We start from the raw sequence: 13,983 nt of genomic DNA, 5'->3' as shown, positions 1-13,983 counted from the left end.
AAAGAGCAGCCACCATCTGCAATACAACTTGGAGAACTGGCCAGGGACAGAGCTGACCTTGCTCTCCCTCTTGCCAGGCTAACTCACCACTGCCAGCAGCCTTGCTAATGAAGGGCTTTATGCAATTAAAAAAAAAAAAAGGGGGGAAAAGAAAAAGTGGTGGTACTAAGTCCTGAGGGTGGAAAAGATGTTGGAATGATTGCTGCCTTGTCAGACTTGTTGAGAAGCAGAAGACTGCAGTGAGATGCCCAGCATCCTGTGAGCCCTGAGTTTCACCATGAGGAAGTAAGGGACTGTGCTGTTGCTCTTCATAGTTTCCTGAATATGAAGGCAGCAGTTTCTGTAGTGACCCAGCATCTTCAAATGTTACTGGTACCAAGTCTGGTTATTTTTGCTTTATGCAGAGAAGTGTCCATGAAATCTGTAAGTCCATGCATATTTAAATTGAACTCTCAGGCATATGAGAAAACTATGCTATTTTCTGTTTTCCAGTAACTGATAGATAACCTTAAACTCTCCTGGAATTGTGACATTTCATCGGGATTAACTGCTGTTGTAAGACATGGGAACTTAAGAAGCTGATCTTATGAAATTGATGTTTATCAAGAAGAAGCTGAAGGATGAAATATACATTTGCCCTTTCTCAAGTTTGATTGATGACAGCTGTTTGGAAGACAGGTGAAATGAAACAGAATGGTTTGCAATATGCAGTTTTCTGACCAGAATCTGGCAATCTTGAAGAAGAGTTTTCTGATTATAAGAGTTGTCAACAAAAAAATAAGGGAATAAAAAGTAATTAATTGCAGATTACTATAAATTAATCCATGACAAAACTCTAACCTGATCTAGTGGAAGGTGTCCCAGCCCATGGCAGGGGGATTGGAACTAGATGATCCTTGAGGTCCCTTCCAACTCTGACAATTCTGTGAATTACAAATTATACTTTCCCACAGACAATGGCGAGAAAATGCCAGAATATCTCAAAACTATAAGATTATTTTTGTGGACAGTATTACATCCAGAGTTACGAGAGCCAGAGGGTCCCCAAGCAACAGAGCAGACCAAAGCTTAGCTGAAATCTTCACAGAGGCTGGAGCTGTTGTGATCTTAGCAAATTTTGGAATTCATTCTCCAGCACAAATTTCTTGTTCTCATCACATATGAAGAAGTCATTACTAAGCATCTGACACTGGGTTAGCTGTATGCCTGAAAGCCATACACAGAAGAAACAAATTTGAGAAAGAGAAACACCAGCTCTGTTACGTGAATTACAGGTTGGTTATATATTCTAGTGTTATATTAAACACTGCATTAAAATTAAAAGCAGCATTTTACAGATTTTTGGTTTTCATGTGTTGATGCTTATTGCAAAGGCCGACCTTGTAATTACCAGTAGCTTCACCACCCCCTGTACACTGCTAATCCTCTTATTGTGCCTTCTTCTCTTCCATTTTAAACTACGTGGTTTGCTTGTGTTGTTTGTTTGGGATGTTTTTTTAAAAAGAAAGAATTTAATTGCCTGTTAGATATTAATGCACAAAAACATTCTCTTCCAGAACTTTATAAATCCTTCCTTGTAATTATTTTTTTTAATCTTTCATTCTCATATGGCATCCTAAGCCTATTTTGGTTTAGAGCCCTACAACTGCTCGAGGTACCGTATACATCGCTACTGATAGAAATGGATTAATGTGGATTCATTAAGCTGCAGCCAGTTCAGTGACTTGAATGCAATGGGTTTACATACTGTATAGCCCTAAATAGCATGACTGATGTATTTAAAGTGACCCAAGAGATTCAGACATTTTTCATATCAGCTTTTTCAGTTAGTCATCTCCCATTAATTCCCTTGTAAATATCGTAGAGGGTACTGTCTGCTGTTAAACGGCTATACATAAAGAACTTCCATGCATGACTGAGGATATATTTCTGCCATACAGCATGTTTGGCAACAAAGTTGGCTTAGAAAATTCATATACCTACTCACTTGTATTTGACATTTCTGCATGGCATGTTGCCCACTCTATTGTGCCAGTATGGCTGGAGTTGCACTGTCAGCCAGGTAATGGAAATGCTCTGTATTAAAATGAATTAGGCATTAAGAATCTCATGTATTGTTTCAATACAGTAAGAATCTATCATGTAAATACATGTTATTTATTTGTGAACAGCATGAGCACTGAATTGAGAATAGCATAGTGGAAGCTAAACTCTCAAAATATGTATTACTGATGATTTATCCTAGTAGAGAGTGCTATCAACAGCTGCATCTACAGTAATTTACTGGAAATATAAACAAAGATGCACATTATGGCTTTTGAAGAAGCCTTTTTGACTTTATTTCTTTGACACCAAAAGTGTATCTTGTTAAGAGTAAACATAAACATTCTCCAAGGAGATTAATAAAATAAAGCCTTATACAATTAAAATATTAGCAGGATCAACCTAGAAGTTGATCCTAAAATAGCTTACTGTCACATCTGCAGCTCCACAAGAAGCCCTCTCAGAAGGACTTTCAGGAAATGTGCAGAGAAGTATCAGAGCTGTCTTTGATGAAAAGGACCAGAAGGAGTTACGTCTAGGAGAGCAGGGACTCCTTTTCATTAGCTACTACAGCTACAAAATGCCCATTGACTTCTAGGCAGGCAGCTGTGTGCTTGTGTGCAGAATCGTCCTCCTGTGCCATGTCAGTGGCTTGTGAGCTTGCCTACCAAAGATGCCTTGGCTTAAAATCTTCCTTCCTCCTTTGGTTTTTTGGCCATTTCAGCTATGGCTGCATAGTCATAGGGCTGCGTCATGCTGTTGCATGAGATTAAGTTAGTGATGTGCTGGAGTGTTGAGAAAGAGCCTGGTATTCAAAGGTGAGTCTCAACAAAACTTTCAGGAAAACCAAGTCCACCATTTCACCAATAGATCCTATGGCTCCTGTTGGAATAACCCACGTTACTGTACAGCCCTTCTCTGTGCTCTCAGTCTGTGCAGAAGCTGGCCTGGGACTGAGGGGAAGGGAAGCCATAGGAAAGGGGAAGCATGTCATTTTGGGGCATAGTAAAGTCTTAGTTTTCCCAAACACATAAATACGCAGGTACTGTCACTGGCAGCACTCTCAGTGCCTGTGATCTAACCTACTTCACAGATAAAGACATACCTTGTTAAAATATTCATTGTCCTCTTGAGAAGACAGGTGGCGAACATGTGAAAACCCCTCAGTGGCCTCCATGCAGTTGGGAAATACCATGCATTGAAAGTCAGCCGAATGTTTAGGAAGATTGCTTCTGCCAACAGATACCAATAAACTGTACCACAAACTTCATCTTCCATTTACTTGACACATTTCTCTCCTGCACCATTAGTGGATTTGGGATTCAATACTGCCAGGAACTGAAGCTTTCAAGCATGTGTTTTCTGATAAAGGTGTCACCTGCAGGACATGGTGAAGGTTTTCCTTGCAGAGTTGAAGAGGCAGAAGGAGGGAGCTATCTTGGTACCTGTGACCATGAGCAAGCAGGCTTTAAAACAAAGAAACAAACAAAAAAACACCAGGAATGATGTTTTCTCCATATAATACTTCCATAGTATAGCAAGTAAGACCCAGCTGCAGAGCTTTTCTCCACAGCATTTGCAGATGGATTGCTGGCAGGACTCACATCCATCATGACTTAGCACAGCTGGGCCGCATACATTTCTGTGTGACAGCCAAATATTTTGTGTCCTATCATTCTTGGCTGCCCTTTTATATTTTCTCTGTATCAGATACCACAGCATACAAAGAATCTGCAGTGGATTCTTAGCTGACTGGCAGAAAAATATTTTAAATCACTCCTCCACATAGTGGCATAAAGTATCTGCACATCTCAGTTTGTGAGGCTTTGGTTTCAGGTGCTTTAGCCAGAGCTCTGCTACCTTGAAGGAGCATTTATACCTTCATGCAAGCCTGCTCTTCATCTCTTACTCTGAGAACTTCTTCCAAATTAGGTGGACCTCTCTAAAATCAGAAACCAGACTCAGGAGCTCTCAGGGGACCTGTGGAGGAACATACAGGAAGCAATGGCCAGAAAGGCTCTATTGAGTATCCTCCTGTCATCAGTGTAGAAGAGCTGTCAAAGAAAGCCATCAAAATGCTCTGGAGTCACTGTCCAGTGATGGAGACCAGGCAGGTACAAAGGCAGGCTGCTCTATGACTAATACGTAGCCCTGAGGGGATCTATGGACTGAAGGAAGCCAAGGAATTCAGAAACCCTCTATACAAGATTTAAAATTAATGTATCTCATTGCAGAGGGGAAATATTGCTAAGTAAGGTCCATTACAGTGTTTGACCTCTAGACCTCCTCTGAAGATCATCCTTCTCAAAGCAGGGCAGACAAAGTGAGATCACATCACCCAGGCCTTGTCATGCACAAAACCTAACAGAGGCAAAAATTGACAGGCTGAAATTAGCAGTCTGAGTCACACAGCAAGAAAATGGTTGTCAATGCAGTCGCTGCCTAAGAAATGTAACAGCAGATTGTCAAATAACCTAACCAACAGCTCTTCTTTTGCAACAGCTGAGATATGGAAATGATTTGTAAATAATTTGTAAGATTTCCTACCTACATCTTTCCAGGAACATAAGTGGATTAGGCTTGCTAGTCCTTCTCAAGATCATCCTGCTGCAAAGTGGTTGTTACCACACAGTTCAAGGAAAGATGCTAGGAGCACGATGGTAGATGGTGCAGGATAACCAGCTTCATGCTGCCTTCTGCTTGAAAGCATGGGTGTAAATCCCTTCTGAAGTTCTTGTTTATTATCATGTATGTATTACCAAGTCCTGCTAAGATTTTTGTTGTGATGACATTAAGAAGGAAGGGATTCAGCTAAGTAATTGCATGTTGTGCAAAAAATCTATTTCCTTTTTATCAGTTTTAAATTTGTCCCTTTTTAACTGAATTGAACATTCTTTGGCAGAGGAAGAGTAGTTGTGACAGCAAGCTGCTTCTGTCCTCAGCTTCCTTGATGTGCTGGGGTCACGTCATGTTTGCATTCTGCTTCAGGAAGGAATAGTAACACGGACAAAAGTGCTTATTTTTGGTGTCACCAGATCTGAGCAAATGTTATATAGGCTTAATTATCCCACTACTTCAGATATAGCATTGTATTATGCTCTAAGCTCTATTTCTCTGTCTAAAGCTGCTTTATTGGAAGACACTGCTTTCTATAAACTGGTGCTTCAGCTCCTACATTTAGCCTGGTAGCTACCTTCAGCAAGCAAATTTATCTTTTTGGATGGCTTCTGCATCATAGCTACAAATCACATTGAATGTGCAACTAAACAAAACATGCTTTATCACAGAATGTTAGGGACTAGAAGGGACCTCAAAAGATCATCCAGTCCAATCCCCCTGCCAGAGCAGGATCACCTATACCAGATCACACTGGAATGCATCCAGACAAGTCTTGAATATCTCCAGAGAGGAAGACTCCACAATCCCCCTGGACAGCCTGTTCCAGTGTTCCATCACCCTCACAGTGAAAAGATTTTTCCCAATGTTTGCATGGAACTTCCTATGCCTCAACTTCCACCCATTGCCCCTTGTCCTGTCACTGGGCATCACTGAGAATAGCCTGACTCCACGTTAATTAGATCACCCCTCAGTCTCTTCTTCTCCAAGCTGAAGAGCCCCAGCTCCCTCAGTTTCTCCTCATAAGGAAAGACATTCCACTCCCTTAATCATTTTTGTGGCTCTGCGCTGGACTCTTTCAAGCAGTTCCCTGTCCTTCTTGAACTGAGGGGCCCAGAAGTGGGCACAATACAGTGTATGACATGGAGTACCTGCCCGTCATAAGAATCTCCAGCCTTTTAACACAGGATGATTAATCACCAAGAGTAAGTGGATAAATTACCAAGTTCTGCGTATTTCAATCAGTGTTCAAATAAACCACATCTACGTAATGCAAGATTATTCTAGGTTCAACATCCTCACAGTATAGGTGAGCATTTCCATATATAACAATGTTGTGAAACAGAAAGACACATCCTGCAGCTCCTGAATCACAGCTTTGAAACGCAGCATGACAATTACTTCATTTCGAGGCCAACAATGATGAGCTCTGTCAGCATGGCAAGTAATTATAAGAAAGAAGGATCACTTGACTCATTCTTTCCTCCTGTCTTTGCCAAGTGTTCAAACAAACTGTTTTCACCATTTAAAGCCTCCTCTGTTCATTTACTGCATCACCTTGTGCTGGAGTTATATCTGAAAAGGGACTCCACATTTTTAATTTAAAGAGTTTTTTTTTCTCTTTGCAATAACACAAATATTTTAAAAGCTTCCTGAAGAAGACATGTAATTTACAATGCATAAATGAAAATGAAAGTCATAGAATCATAGAATCAGTCAGGGTTGGAAGGGACCACAGGGATCATCCAGTTCCAACCCCCTGCCATGGGCAGGGACACCTCACACTAGATCAGGCTGGCCAGAGCCTCATCCAGCCTGGCCTTAAACACCTCCAGGGATGGAGCCTCAACCACCTCCCTGGACAACCCATTCCAGGCTCTCACCACTCTCATGGTAAAGAACTTCTTCCTCACATCCAGCCTGAATCTCCCCACTTCCAGCTTTATTCCATTCTCCCTAGTCCTGTCACTACCTGACACCCTAAAAAGTCCCTCCCCAGCTTTCTTGTAGGCCCCCTTCAGATACTGGAAAGCTACAATAAGGTCACCTGGGAGTCTTCTCTTCTCCAGACTGAACAGCCCCAACTCTTTCAGTCTCTCCTCATAGGAGAGGTGCTCCAGCCTCTGATCATCCTAAAATAACTGAATACAACGACTCAGGCCAAGAAAAATGGAATTGGCCAAATGGTAGCTCAAACAAGGTAAATCAGACACTTTAAAATGAGCTGAATCATTTCCTTTTAAAATCTAGTAGAATGTGCAAATCTTTATTTCTTTGCCACATCTTCTACTTTATGAACATACATAATTTCCTTATCGAAAAGGTAGAATCTTTCACTACAGTGTACAGTAAGATGAGGCAGCTTTGCACTATTTTGATAATTCAGTAGGATTATAAAGAGAGGAGACTTGTTAAAATTTTATTTATTTGCAGTGTTTTCCACAAAAATACAAATATATTTCCTACGTGGTAACTGTCTAAACAGATTATACAACAATTATATATTAATTATTAATCACCCAGTGATTCAGAAGCCACCCTGTGGCTCTCTAGCAAAGGAACTCTACTGCTTTTGCAACCTAATAATATGATTTTCCCAGCTGTAGCACTGCAGTGCCCAACCAGACGGAAAGGCTAATTACAGCGAGAATGATAAAGTTATAGGGATGCCTAAGGTTATACCTTGCCTTGCTTGGAGAAGGTTATGAAAAAGTGACTTAAACAAATTCAGCAGGCAAAATGCAGAAAACTAGCTAGGTGATGGATTATAACTAGAATTGGGAGTGGGAATGTGTTTTAAATGGTCTGTATGGGGATTAATGAAAAAATCTGAAAATAAACAAATAGGTAGGAAGCTATTTTTCTCCTGCGTTCCCCAGGAACACCTTTTCCAGCTCAATGTAAGCCTGAGAGCCATGATTTGCATTGTCTGCATGCATTCTTGGCTGCACATGTTTACCACACAGGAAAACAAGATTGATTTCTCATTCTTAAGCACATGTATAATGAATGTGCAAATGAATGTAGGGCATATCCCAGCTAGATCAATATTTATGTAGCCTACTTTGGAAAGAGCAAGGGAGTTGCTTCGGAGCAGCAGAGGATCTTGTAATTTTTTTTCTCCTGTATTTTCCTCTTTTCCCTATTTTCAGTGAAATTCGTTTGCATAATACTCCATGCTCGCTGCCAGTTAAAGGGAGTTCTAATGAAGGGAGTTCTCCTCATCCTGCTGAAGGGGCAAGCTGCTGCCAGGACCAGCAACCAGAGGCAGTGCCTATGATTAAGGAGCCACTGGGTTGGCAGAAGGTGCGTGTGAGCTCAGGAAGCTGCGGGCGAGGTGCAACTTGACATGCTGGCCTGAGGAGTGTGCAGCTATGGCGAGCCATGACACAGTGATGATTTATGCCACCCTCTGTGGCAAGGGGAGCAATTCTCGCTGGGCCGCAGTGAAGCTAGTGGCTTCCTCCCCCCTTCTTCCAGCCCCATCAAGCCACTCGTCTTTGGCCTGTGGCTTTGCACATTTTATTCCACTTGCAAAAGAGCAACAATTAATTATCCTAATTAAATCTAACTGCAGGATATCAAATACTGAGGTTTATTTCACACTTTAAAGGTTTACCTTTTTTGTGCATTCTTCCCCCATACTCCATGTCACAGCTAATCTCTTCCATTCATTTTGAAACAGAGAGGAGAGAGAATGCTATGTATACTAAATCAAGAGGCACTAGTGGAACACTGAAAGAGCCAGCCTCTCAGCAGTATGCCAGCAGCCATGTTTAAAAGCATCCTCCTAAACAGATGCTTTTTCACAGCTGTGAGCATTTTTCTTGATGCTTAGGAAGAGATGACTTCACAGGCCCACAGATAGAAGGCAGCCTCTCAATAACCTTTTCTCTTTCTTCTGCCCTATTTACTAGAAATTTCTGGGGTTTTTTAACCCTGACTTGAATCAACTCAGGGGCCTTCAAATGACTCTAGTGGTATAAATTCCAGCACAGCAGTACATGTCTTTAACATTAAATTGGGAATTGAAGATAAGTAACTTTACAATATCAGTGTCCTCTGATTCACTACGTCAATTTAATTCTCTGTCCAATAAAATACATTTTATGTACATAAAATATTCTCTAGAAGCATTTTTTTTCTGAAGGGGTTCCTACATGATTCAAACACGACAAACATGTTCAGCCTGGAGAAGAGGAGGCTCTGGGTAGACCTAATAGCAGCCTTCCAGTACCTGAAGGGGGCCTACAAGAAGGATGGAGAGAAACTGTTTACAAAAGCCTATAGGACGAGGGAAAATGGCTTCAAACTAGAGAAGAGCAGATTTAGATTGGCTGTTAGGAACAGGGTTTTCACTATGAGGGTGGTGGAACACTGGAACAGGTTGCCCAGGGAGGTGGTTGGAGCCCCATCCCTGGGGATATGCAAAGTGGGGCTCAACATGGCTCTGGGCAGCCTGATCTAGTTGAGGATGTCCCTGCTGACTGCAGAAGGGGTTGGACTAGGTGACCTTTGGAGGTCCCTTCCAACCCAGACCATTCTAATATTCTATGAAACTAGGCTATTAAGGCATCTTGATTTTCACAGCTGCACCACTGAAATGCATGATTAGCAGAAACAATACTTTGAATGCCTCTGTTGTAAATAGTTCATTTTTTTTCTGAGTAACAAACTAGGCAGTAAGAACTCTGTCACTTCTGTGTTGATAAAGTATCTTAGTTATGAGTAACTATAAAGATGTTTCCCTTATGTTTGATTTAATAGCAAAATGCTTTTCACTAGCTGGTGAAAACGCTGAGGATCAAGGCGTAATTCCTAGAACAGAGTTTGCTGTTTGTAGTGGCATATAAATAAGAGCAGCATGGGCCAGCTATGCACCCATAGCTAAAAAGATTTTCAGTTTCTTTCTTTTTGCCAGCAGCCCCTTGGAAGTAAACTAAAGCCTCTGAGGCCACCCACCATATCAAGTTTTGAATCTGGGCTGCCTCATGCATGTGAGCAGGAGAGACAGCCACAGACATGTCCAGCAGCCACAGATACAGCAAAAGTCACAAGTTATCTTGTTTTTCTGAAAGCCTCAGTTCTCCCAGTCTATGGTTAGATAAGGATTTAAACTCTCCGTGTGCTTATTCAGAAAGGGGGATGCATTTTAAAATGTGTGCAAAGCTTGCCTTAAGAGCTCCAAACCAAAACTGATACCAGTTTTACTACCTCCCTGATCTGTAGGCAAATCTTTCTGAAGGGTTGTTGGCCTGTGCTGCTTTACTACTTTAGTGGTGGTTCAGATTTTGCCCTGCTGTAGTTCATTCTCTACAGATCTTGACTTGCTGGAGCTTCTGATGGATACCTCAAAACTGGGTGTGCCCTGTGGCCTGGAAAGCATGGGTTAGTGTGCTGCACTGAGGGATAATTCCCACTTGACGTTCACACTGCCCTCAGCACAGGTGATTTTTCTCCTGCTAACAACGTGTAACATGCAGAATTTCAGCCTGAGCTGTGCTTGGGGAAGAATGCAGGCTGGAAGGGACCCCACTAGGATATTTACTGTCTCTTGCTGAGTTCAGGTTATTATATATATACCATAAAAAACATTACTTACAGTATAATGTAAGTAATGATATATAAACTGTACCCACATTGTGCCTTTGAAGATAAGCAGTGATGGAGGCTCCAGCATCTCCATTGCTGTCATCTGTCCTCTACATCATTGCCCTTAACAACAATAATTATTTACCAGTGACTAACCAGAAACTTCCTTGCTGCCTTGCAGGCAGAGAATAATTATCTTCTGCTTTGCAGTCCCATATGTTGAAACACACTTCTTTCCTTCTGCAGGCAGAACAACTGCAGTGCCTTTGGTCTTTCCTTGTAGGTGATGTTCTCCAGGCCCACTGTCAGTCAAATGTCTGCCCCCCAACTTTTTACAGCACAGTATGTCATTTGCCTTTGTCTCAGAAACACAGCACTCCCTGGCTTTGGCTTGCAAGCCAGAGTACCACCCAGACTATTGCCCAGCTGGATTTGTCCATCATTCCTGCCTGATAGCAGTATCTCCTATGAACTTGTCCCTGCTCTGAATTGCACTCTTTCTCCCCATCCCACCTGACAGGTCAGGGTGCAGACCAGCCCTCAGCAGCAACAGCAACAATGCTGAGCCTGCCCTGTTGTTCCTGGTATATCTTTGCCACCGTTCCCACTGCTACTTACCCTCTTGCTATGGTTTTCCGAGAAATGTTGTGTCACCCTCTTGTAACTCTCTCTTTTGAGCTTACTTAGGATGAGAATGACATCTTGTCTGCCAAGAGGCACTTGAAGAGGCACTATGAAAAGTACTTGGACGAGAAGATACATGACATTTACTGCCTCTTCCCTTTCTGTAAGACTGCTGACTGGTTGGCAAAGAAAATAAATCTGTTTTCACTCATTTGGTGCTTGTTTCCTTTATCACCAAGCGTAAATCAAATCCATTTGATTATTTCCTCCAATGTTTTCCTGAGCATTGAAATTAAGCTAGCCAATTTTCTCTTTTCTCTCTAGTTTTAAAGGCAGCCACCCTATTTATCCTTCTCAGCTATCACAGTTTGACTCATTCTCCTTCAAGTCTTATAGACAACTAACTACTCATGGCCCAGAGGTGCCATTAGCCAAGTCATCAAGTATCTGAGGTAGAAATAGCTGACAATTTGCAAACAGAATCATAGAATCATTAAGGTTAGCAGAGACCGCTAAGATCATCAAATCCAACTATCAACTCAACATCAGCATGCCCACTAAACCATGTCCCAAAAGTGCCATGTCTACACATTTTTTAAACACCTCCAAGGATGGTGACTCCACTGCCTCCCTGGGCAGCCCATTCGAATGCCTCACCACTCTTTCAGCAAAGACATTTTTCCTAATATCCAATCTAAACCTGCCCTGGTGAAACTTGAGACCATTTCCTCTCATACTCTCGCTCGTTACTTGAGAGAAGAAACCAGTCCCCACCTCACTACAACCTCCTTTCAGGTACCTGTAAAGAGCAATTATGTCGCCCCTCAGCCTCCTCTTCTCCAGACATACAATCCCAGTTCCCTCAGCTGTTCCTTATAATGTTTGTTCTCTAGACCCTTCACCAGCTTCATTGCCCTTCTCTGGACATGCTCCATCAACCCAATGTCTTTCTTGTAGTGCAGGGTCTGCATGAAGTCTTCCTGGTTCTTTTCATATTAGAGGCAGCTGTCTTATCCTTTGGTGCTGCTGATATTTTGCCCACATACAATGGTGTTTTGGGGAAAAGAAACAGAAACCAAAATGAATTAAATGCTTCTCCTACAGGAAGGAGAGCAATGAAAGCTTTCTTATTTCAGTGACTGGAGGTCTGCACCCAAAGAACAATACCTGGCTCTCCTGATGCCCCATCTGAGCCAATGCCTCAGCCCTTTCTTGCTCCTGCATGCTGGGGCAATGTTTTGTATGTGCTGCCTGTTGCCTTACTAAGTCTCCTCTCTCTCCCTGAGCACTTCCTTCGTGTGCTGATGGTAGAAGACAGTAACAATTAAAGAATAAAAGGTGGAGCTTTTAGAGAGTAAATAAGTGAGTCATGCCCTGGGACCTGCCACTATAAATAAAATAAAGCAATAAATCAGCAGGTTTCACAGAAACAGCACAGCCCAGTCTTTGTTTACTGATCCAGCACGACAGACACACACATACGATGCATTGGTCAACTAGAGGGATCTAGACAGGCTGGAGAGGTGGGCCTGTGTGAACCTCATAAAATTCAACAAGGTCAAGTGCAAGGTTCTACACGTGGGTAGAGGCAATCCTAAACACAAATACAGGCTGGATGATGAGTGGATTGAGAGCAGCTCTGTGGAGAAAGACTTAGGGATGTTGGTTGACACATGACTCTGCATCATGTGCTTTCAACCTGCCACAAAGACAGGCTGAGCTAGTTGGGGCTGTTCAGCCCCAAAGAAGGCTCTGGGGAGACTTTCTAGCAGCCTTCCAGTGCTAAAGTGGGCCTACATAAAGCAAGAGGAGTTTTTACAAAGGCATGCAGTGATAGGACAAGGGGTAATGACTTTAAACTGAAAGAGTGTAGAATTAAATTAGATGTAAGAAAGAATCTGTCCACCATGAGGGGGGTGAGGCACAGGAACAGGTTGCCAGGAGGAGTTGTGGATATTCCTTGTCTGGTGAAGCCACATCTTGAGTACCGTGTTCAGCTTGGGGGCCCTCACTACAAGAAAGACATTCAGCTCTTGCAGCGGATCCAGTGAAGGGCAAAGTAGCTGATGAAGGGTCTGGAGAATGGGTCTTATGAGAGGTAGTGGAGAAAATTGGGGTTGTTTAGTCTGGAAAAAAAGGAGGTAGGTAGGACCTTCTCACTCTCTACAGCTTCCTGAAAGGAGGTTGTTGTGAGGTGGGGATTGATCTCTTCTCCCCAGTAACAAGTGATAGGCTTCAAGTTGCACCAGGGGAGGTTTACATTGAATATTAGAAGAACCTTCTTGACTGAAAGGGTTATCAAACACTGGAATAGGCTCTCCAGGGAGGTGGTTGAATCCCCATCCCTGAAGGTGCGTAAAAGATGCAGAGATGTAGTACCAAGGGACATGGTTGGACTCAATGATCTTAAAGATCTTTTCCAACCGTAACAATTCTAACACTGAACTGTGTGCCATTTTGAACGAGGGAGCAGATAGGGAACAGCTAACAGGAATACCAGCATACAGGTACTTGACATCATCTTCCGAAAAGGCCAGTGGCAGCACTTTGCCACGTAAGCACCATTTTTTTCTTCTCCTATGGCTGATAGAAAAACTCAACCAGTTTTGTTAGTAATCAAAAAAACGTCTCTTTGTTGACAGAGTCACACTCTAGATGTGCCATGAGCGTCTCTACTCAGGAGATTTATGAACCCTGATTTCCAAAATACTGGAGAAAGAGCTGTTGTGGGGCTTCATCCAACATAATTATGGGTGATTTTTTTATTGCTTCGCACCTGTTTGCCCTGATTTTGACAAGGCCAGAGTGCCTCTTTCCTCGGTGACCTCAGTGGTGTGAGAATTGTGCATTGGGTGGTGTCTGTCACATAAAAAACATCCTGCCATCTGGAGTCCTATCTCCTTTTCTATCATCTTCATGAACATTTATGATGGCAAATCTAGGCATACACTGATTTTAAAATTTTGCAGTGAGCAATTTAGTATAAAACAAAGTTCCTTTGCAACTCTTCTGTATATTTGTATCAAGAACATTCACACATGTGCAGTTCCCGGGGTGAAATCCAAATTCTTTTTAGGGGGAGACAGAAAATTAATGTGATTCTCCATG

Source organism: Indicator indicator, chromosome 6 (assembly GCF_027791375.1).
Source record: "Indicator indicator isolate 239-I01 chromosome 6, UM_Iind_1.1, whole genome shotgun sequence".
Classification (NCBI taxonomy): domain Eukaryota; kingdom Metazoa; phylum Chordata; class Aves; order Piciformes; family Indicatoridae; genus Indicator; species Indicator indicator.
Note: the sequence above shows the minus strand (reverse complement) of the source record.